Source organism: Rattus norvegicus, chromosome 3 (genome assembly GCF_036323735.1).
Source record: "Rattus norvegicus strain BN/NHsdMcwi chromosome 3, GRCr8, whole genome shotgun sequence".
Taxonomy (NCBI): Eukaryota; Metazoa; Chordata; class Mammalia; order Rodentia; family Muridae; genus Rattus; species Rattus norvegicus.
Window position 1 is genome coordinate 95,303,918 of NC_086021.1, and position 9,277 is coordinate 95,313,194.

Here is a 9,277-nt window from a genome sequence, read left to right on the forward strand (position 1 = left end):
TTAGACTCCAGAGAGCCAAATAACCCTATTAAAAATGGGGTACAGAGATAAACAAAGAATTGTCAGCTGAGGAATATCGAATGGCTGAGAAACACCTAAAGAAATGCTCAACATCCTTAGTCGTCAGGGAAATGCAAATCAAAACAACCCTGAGATTCCACCTTACACCATTCAGAATGGCTAAAATTAAAAACTCAGGTGACAGCAGATGCTGTCTAGGATGTGAACAAAGAGGAATACTGCTCCATTTTTGTGGGATTGCACACTGTTACAACCACTCTGGAAATCTGTCTAGACATTCCTTAGAAAATTGGACATTGTACTATGTAAGGACCCAGCTATACCTCTCCTAGGCACATACCCAAAACTTGTTCCAACATACAACAAAGACACGTGCTCTACTATGTTCATAGCAGCCTTATTTAGAGTAGCCAGAAGCTGGAAAGAACCCAGATGCCCTTCAACAGAGGAACGGATATAGAAAATATGGTACATCTTCACAATCGAGTACTACTCAGCTGTCAAAAACAACGACTTCATGAAATTCATAGGCAAATTGATTGAACTGGAAAATAGCATTCTGAGTAAGGTAACCTAATCACAGAAAAACACACATGGTAAGCACTCACTTATAAGTGGATATTATCCCAAAAGATCGAATTACCCAAGATACAATCCACAGACCACATGAAGCTCAAGAAGAAGGATGCCCAAAATATGGACGCTTCACTCCTTCTTAAAAGTGGGGTAACAAAATTATCTATAGGAGGTCATATGGAAGCAAAGTTTAGATCAGAGACAAAATGAATGGCCCTTCTGAGCCTGCACCACATGTGGCACACATATATACAGCCACCAAAACTAGGTAAGACTGATGAAGCTAAGAGGTGCATGGTGACAGCAACCAGATCTAGATCTCTCCTGAGTCACACAACCTAGCATGTCAAATACAGAAGCAAATGCTAGCAGCAAACCACTGAACTGAGAATGGGACCCCTGTTGCAGAAATTAGAGAAATGACTGAAAAAGCTAAAGAGGTTTGTAACCCCATAAGAACAACAATGCCAGGGCTGGACAGATGGCTCAGCGATTTGAAGCACTGACTGCTCTTGCAGAGGTCCTGATTTCAAATCCCAGCGGCCACATGGTGGCTCTCAACCATCTGTGGTGGGATCTGTTGCCCTCTTCTGGTGTGTCTGAAGACAGCTACATTGTACATATGTACATAAAATAAATAAATCTTTAAAAAAAAAAAGAACAACAATGCCAAGAAACCATTGACTAAACCACAACCCAAAGCCTATACATGGACTGACTCATCGCTCCAGCTGCATATGTAGCAGAGGATGGCCTTGTTGGGCACCAATGGAAGAAGCCCTTGGTCCTGCCAAGATTGGACCCCCAGTGTAAGGGAATGTCGTTGGGGGGGGCAGGAAGAGGGGTGGATGGAGAGGGGAACACGCTTACAGAAGAAGGGGAGGAGGAGGGAATAGGGGGCTTACGGACAGGAAACCCAGAAAGGGAATACCATTTATACCATTTGAAATCTAAATAAAGAAATATACATTTTAAAAAAAGTAAACATTTTGAAAACCTTTAGTTAAAGTATCATCCATGCTGTACTACCTAATATTGTACTACATAATTCCAATGTAGAATAAATGACTTTAAAAATTGTTACAATAGTATATATGTATATATATATATATATATATATATATGAATATATTGTATGCTTTAAAAAAACCAATGACCTCACAAGGCATAGTCATTTGGCCAACTGTACATTAGCCAGTACATATTACTGCCTGTAGCACACAATTCACAGAAAATCTAACAGTGATTGATTACCCTTCAAGGAGGTATGACATTATTGAACCAAGAAGCATAGCTTTTCTGAAACCTCCATATTCTAGAACATAAATTCACAACTAAGGATGTCATTTGATGTCTCTTCTCTAAAACCTAAATTGTACCTTCTGCCAGGATTGCTAGCCAGCAGAAAGGACAAGAGCTGTTAAATGTGAGTTCCTATGAAATAAAATGTTACATACATTACACTTACAAAGTCAGAGGATAAAGCATAAATATAGTAATATCTTAAACAATAGTCAGAAAGGAAGAAGTATTCAGGAGATCTGAGAGAGTTGAATGCAGAATGTGAGAATGAGTTAAGATCTCACCATGATAGGAAAAAGAATTGGGAGATAGAAGAATGGGGAATAGTGATGAGAGTGGCCAATTTACATAATATATGTGTGTGTGAAATTTTCAAAGAACATTTTGTATGTATGAGAAAGAAAATGGCAAAATGATTTTGAGCAAATGAGTATTATAATGTGATGTAGATGTCAGTATTTTTGAATCATTTCATTACTTTGTTGTTTTGTTGAAAGGCAAGCTTGATTATATTCTATTTTTAATTTTATACATGCATATGTGATTGATAAAATCTGTCCCCTTTAATTTCTACTTTATTCCCCACCACCTGCATCTTTCTTCCACCTTTGTGTGATCCTTTTAACAACCCACTGAGTATATTTAATGTTGTGGATGTATATGTATGCATAACAGTCTTCTGGGAGCATCCGTAGCCTTTCAGGAGCCCCATAACTAAAGAAAGTTGACTTCCTCCCACATTATGCATTCTTTGTCTATAGCACCCCAGTTAAAGATGAAATATCATGATCATCTCCTTCAGCATGCTGGGATCCTGAGTGTCTTGATATTTAGCAGATGTTATTCATGTAATCATAGTTTTGAATTTGTTTGTAACAGCTCTGTCATGTCTTATAAATACTCTCATCACAAATATTCAGTATACGGTAACTTCATTTAAATTCATTTTTAATGTATATTTTTATTTACATTTCAAATGTTATTCCCTTTGCGGGTTTTCTTTCATAAGGCCCCTGTCCCATCCCTCATCCCACTTCTTCTATGAGGGTGTTCCCCTTCCCCAACAACCCCTACTTTCTGTGCTAACATTCCTCTACACGGGGGAGGACCAGCCTTGGCAAGACCAAGGGCTTCTCCCAGTGGTGCCCAACAAGGCCATCCTCTGCTACATATGCAGCTGGAACCATGGGTCTGTCCATCTATAGTTTGTGGATAGTGGTTTAATCCCTAGAAGCTCTGGTTGGTTGGTATTGTTGTTCTTATGGGGTTGGAAGCCCCTTCATCTCCTTCAATTCTTTCTCTAACTCCTCCAATGGGGTCCCCAGTCTCAGTTCAATGGTTTTCTGCTAACATTCACCTCTGTATTTGTCATGCTCTGGCTGAGCCTCTTAGCAAATAGTTATATCAGGCTCCTGTCAGCATGTACTTCTTGGCTTCATTAATATTGTCTAGGTTTTGTGACTGTATATATATGGGCTGTATCCCCAGGTTAGGCAGGCTCTGAATGGCTATTCCTTCGTTTTTTGCTCCAAACTTTGTTTCCATATCTCCTCCTTTTGTTCCCTCTTCTAAGAAGGACTGAAGCATCCAACACTTTGCTCATCATTCTTCTTGAGCTTCATGTGTTCTGTAGATTGTATCTTGGGTAATTTGATCTTTTGGACTAATATACATTTATCAGTGACTGCATACTATGTGTGTTTTTTCTGACATATTTGGTGTGTCCATTCTGTTCTTCTAATTAAAGTATTTCTTTCAACATACTGTACTTAGAGATCATAACTTTTTATGTGTTTTATCATGAAAAGTCTTGATTTTTACTTGATATTTATTTTTCTAAATATATGTTCCAGATTAATAGCTGTGATCCTTTAGAAATTCAAATGAATCCTTCGCACTCTGCTAACTTTGTTTCTGTTGAATTGTTAATCAAGTGTTATTCTGATAAGTCAGAGTTTATAAACAATATGAATTTTATCTCTTTCAGCGTTAAGTCCTCTTGCATAAGAGAGTGTCTTTAATTTTTTTGCTATCATATGTTAAATAGAGCTCCAATACTTGTCTTATTTGGTGTTCTCTAGGCCATTAATACGTGGATGGGCATATCTTTATGTCTCAGAAACTTTCTTCTATAAATTCATTGATAATATTCTTTATGTCATCATGATAATGTTCTTTTTCTATGTCATAAATTAAAATGTAGGACTTTTCATCATTTCCAGAAACTCTCCTATACTCTGCTTATATTGTTGTTTCTTATATGTTTGATTATTACATTTTATTGATGTTTATTGAGTAATTCAAATCTTTTATTCCATCTTCAAGATCTGCAGTTTTTCACCTGATCTCAAGATCAGTGAAGTGTACATATAAAATATTTAAATGGAGTTACCCTATACTGAATACTGGTGGGAATATGTATTTTCAGTAAGCTGTATTTGATAGGTCCTTGGGTACCGTAGTTCTTGAGAAGCAGAGTATAGGTTCTAAATGCTTATGAATTCTGGGGTCAGGTTTCAATTGAGGGCTATAGGAAGTGCCATCCTAGAGAAGCAGGTGGCACATGCATTCAAAACGGATACACCTAGTTTGAGGCCTAGAGAGAGAGAATTCTAGATGAGGAACTAGACAGTCTAACAGCACTGGGATGTACCGCAGCTGAGGAGGCCTATGAGTTAAGTAGTTATGTTTGCACAGCTGATTAGACAAGGGAAACATAAGTGGAAATGTGTTACATATATGGAGACAAGAACAGAGACTACTTATATTCAGAAAATGGAGACCTGACAAAACAGAGCCAGTGAGATAGGATGAGCATAATTAGCTTGCAGTATGTATAATGAAAGTCTAGAGAAAGCATATTGAACCTTTTCATTGATTAAAGTAAATCATCAATATTGCCTCCTATAAGATATCTATACACAGAGAAATTCCCATCTTTGCATTAATGTTTCTAAAAGTTTTTTTTCAATTATTCTTTTAAGATTTTTGTGCAAAGAGTTTTGAATATATTGATTTTCATTTCCCCTACCCTTTCCACTTCCAGACTCCATTCCCTTCCCATTCAAATTTTGTTTCTTACCACTCCGTCAAGAACAATTTATACTGCACACATACTTTTGGATATGTGACCATCTACTGGAGGGTGGCCAGCTTATAACAGACTCCACATTTAGTAAACTAACCTGTCGTTTCCAAGCAGTTAAAAGTTAAAAGCTCCTTGAACAGGACTTGAATGCCTTTCAACTTCTTTGTCCACGTTGGTGTTTAGTCTGACTTGCGCAGGTCTTGTACATGCTAACATAGACATGCTCAGTTAATACATACAGTTATCACACTGTATCCAGAAGAAAATGTTTTCTCTTGGAACCCTGGTGCACAGAAGCTCCCAGAAAGGGCTGCACAGGTCCTCCTGGTTGCTGAAGGGACCAACCAGATAAACAGTTCTCTGCACCCATATCCCATGGGAGGGAGAGCTAAACATTCCGAGAGGCAGACACGCCTAAGGAAACAGAAGAGACTACACTATACCCACATTACTGATTCCAGAGGAAAACACCAAACGCCATCTGGAACTCTGGTGCACGGAAGCTCCCGGAAAGGGCAGCGCAGGTCCTCCTGGTTGCTGCCCTCACGGAGAGCTCATAATCAACAGCCTACGAGCAAACTTGAGCCTCGGGACCACAGGTAAAACCAACCTTCCTGCTAGAAGCGACCTGTCTGGTGAACTCAGTACACAGGCCCACAGGAACAGCTGAAGACCTGTAGATAGGAAAAACTACATGCCCAAAAGCAGAACATTCTGTTCCCATAACAGGCTGAAAGAAAACAGGAAAACAGGTCTACAGCACTCCTGACGCACAGGCTTATAGGACAGTCTAGCCACTGTCAGAAATAGCAGAACAAAGTAACACTAGAGATAATCTGATGGCGAGAGGCAAGCGCAGGTACCCAAGCAACAGAAACCAAGAATAAATGGCATCATCGGAGCCCAATTCTCCCACCAAAGCAAACACAGAATATCCAAACACACCAGAAAAGCAAGATCTAGATTCAAAATCATATTTGATCATGATGCTGGAGGACTTCAAGAAAGACATGAAGAACTCCCTTAGAGCAATGCAGGAAAACATAAATAAACAAGAAGAAGCCTACAGTGAGGAAACACAAAAATCCCTGAAAGAATTCCAGGAAAACACAAACAGTTGAAGGAATTAAAAATGGAAATAGAAGCAATCAAGAAAGAACACATGGAAACAACCCTGGATATAGAAAACCAAAGGAAGAGACAAGGAACCATAGATACAAGCATCACTAACAAGAGATAGAAGAGAGAATATAAGGAGCAGAAGATTCCATAGAAATCATCGACACAACTATCAAAGATAATATAAAGTGGAAAAACCTACTGGTACAAAACATACAGGAAATCCAGGACTCAATGAGAAGATCAAACATAAAGATAATAGGTATAGAAGAGAGTGAAGACTCCCAGCTCAAAGGACCAGTAAATATCTTCAACAAAATCATAGAAGAAAACTTCCCTAACCTAAGGAAAGAGATACCGATAAGCATACATACAAGAAGCCTACAGAACTCCAAATAGATTGGACCAGAAAAGAAATTCCTCCCGTCACATAATAGTCAAAACACCAAATGCACAAAATAAAGAAAGAATATTAAAAGCAGTAAGGGAAAAAGGTCAAGTAACATATAAAGGCAGAACTATCAGAATCACACCAGACTTTTTGCCAGAGACTATGAAAGCCAGAAGGTCCTGGACAGATGTCATACAGACCATAAGAGAACACAAATGCCAGCCCAGGTTACTGTATCCTGCAAAATTTTCAATTAACATAGATGGAAAAACCAAGATATTCCATGAAAAAAACAAATTTACACAATATCTTTCTAGAAATCCAGCGCTACAAAGGATAATAAATGGTAAAGCCCAACATAAGGAGGCAAGCTACATCCTAGAAAAAGCAAGAAACTAATTGTCTTGGCAAGAAAACAAAGAGAAGAAAAGCACACAAACATAACCTCACATCCAAATATGAATATAACATGAAGCAATAATCACTATTCCTTAATATCTCTCAACATCAATGGCCTCAACTCCCCAATAAAAAGACATAGATTAACAAACTGGATACGCAATGAGGACCCTGCATTCTGCTGCCTACAGGAAACACACCTCAGAGAGAAAGACAGACACTACCTCAGTGTGGAAGGCTGGAAAACAAATTTCCAAGCAAATGGTCAGAAGAAGCAAGCTGGAGTAGCCATTCTAATATTGAATAAAATCAATTTTCAACTAAAAGTCATCAAAAAAGATAAGGAAGGACACTTCATATTTATCAAAGGAAAAATCCACCAAGATGAACTCTCAATCTTAAATATCTATGCCCCAAACACAAGGGCACCTACATACGTAAAAGAAACCTTACTAAAGCTCAAAGCACACATTGGGCCTCACACAATAATAGTGGGAGATTTCAACACCCCACTCTCATCAATGGACAGATCATGGAAACAGAAATTAAACAGAGACGTAGACAGACTAAGAGAAGTCATGAAACAAATGGACTTAACAGATATTTATAAAACATTCTATCCTAAAGCAAAAGGATATACTTTCTTCTCAGCTCTTCATGGTACTTTCTCCAAAATTGACCATATAATTGGTCAAAAAACGGGCCTCAACAGGTACAGAAAGATAGAAATAATCCCATGCGTGCTATCAGACCACCACGGCCTAAAGCTGGTCTTCAATAACAATAAGGGAAGAACGCCCACATATACGTGGAGGTTGAACAATGCTCTACCCAATGATAACCTGGTCAAGGAAGAAATAAAGAAAGAAATTTAAGACTTCTTTGAATTTAATGAAAATGATGGTACAACATACCCAAACTTATGGGACACAATGAAAGCTGTGCTAAGAGGAAAACTCATAGCTCTGAGTACCTGCAGAAAGAAACAGGAGAGAGCATATGTCACCAGTTTGACAGCACACCTAAAAGCTCTAGAACAAAAAAAAGCAAATACACCCAGGAGGAGCAGAAGGAAGGAAATAATCAAATCAGAGTTGAAATCAGCCAAGTAGAAACAAAAAAGGACCATAGAAAGAATCAACAGAACCAAAAGTTGGTTCTTTGAGAAAATCAACAAGATAGATAAACCCTTAGCCAGACTAATGAGAGGACACAGAGAATGTGTCCAAATTAACAAAATCAGAAATGAAAAGGAAGATATAACTACAGAATCAGAGGAAATATCACTATTTGCAGATGATATGATTGTATATTTAAGTGATCCCAAAAGTTCCACCAGAGAACTCCTAAAGCTGATAAACAACTTCAGCAAAGTGGCTGGGTATAAAATTAACTCAAATAAATCAGTAGCCTTCCTCTACACAAAACAGAATCAAGCCAAGAAAGAAATTAGGGAAACGACACCCTTCATAATAGACCGAAATAATATAAAGTACCTCGGTGTGACTTTAATCAAGCAAGTAAAAGATCTGTACAATGAGAACTTCAGATTCTGAAGAAAGAAATTGAAGAAAAATCAGAAGATGGAAAGATCTCCCATGCTCATGGATTGGCAGGATTAATATAGTAAAAATGGCCATTTTACCAAAAGCGATCTACAGATTCAATGCAATTCCAATCAAAATACCAATCCACTTCTTCAAAGAGTTAGACAGAACAATTTGCAAATTCATCTGGAATAACAAAAATCCCAGGATAGCTAAAACTATTCTCAACAATAAAAGGACTTCAGGGGGAATCCCTATCCCTGAACTCAAGCAGTATTACAGAGCAATAGTGATAAAAACTGCATGGTATTGGTACAGAGACAAACAGATACACCAATGGAATAGAATTGAAGACCCAGAAATAAACCCACACACCTATGGTCACTTGATTTTTGACAAAATGGCCAAAACCATTCAATGGAAAAAAGATAGCATTTTCAGCAAATGGTGCTGGTTCAACTGGAGTTCAACGTGTAGAAGAATGCAAATCGATCCATGCTTATCACCCTGTACAAAGCTTAAGTCCAAGTGGATCAAGGACCTCCACATCAAACCAGATACACTCAAACTAATAGAAGAAAAAGTGGGGAAGCAACTCGAACACATGGGCACTGGAGAAAATTTCCTGAAAAAAAACACCAATGGCTTATGCTCTAAGATCAAGAATCAACAAATGGGATCTCATAAAACTGCAAAGCTTCCGTAAGGCAAAGGACACTGTGGTTAGGAAAAAAACGGCAACCAACAGATTGGGAAATGATCTTTACCAATCCTACAACAGATAGAGGGCTCATATCCAAAATATACGAAGAACTCAAGAAGTTAGACCGCAGG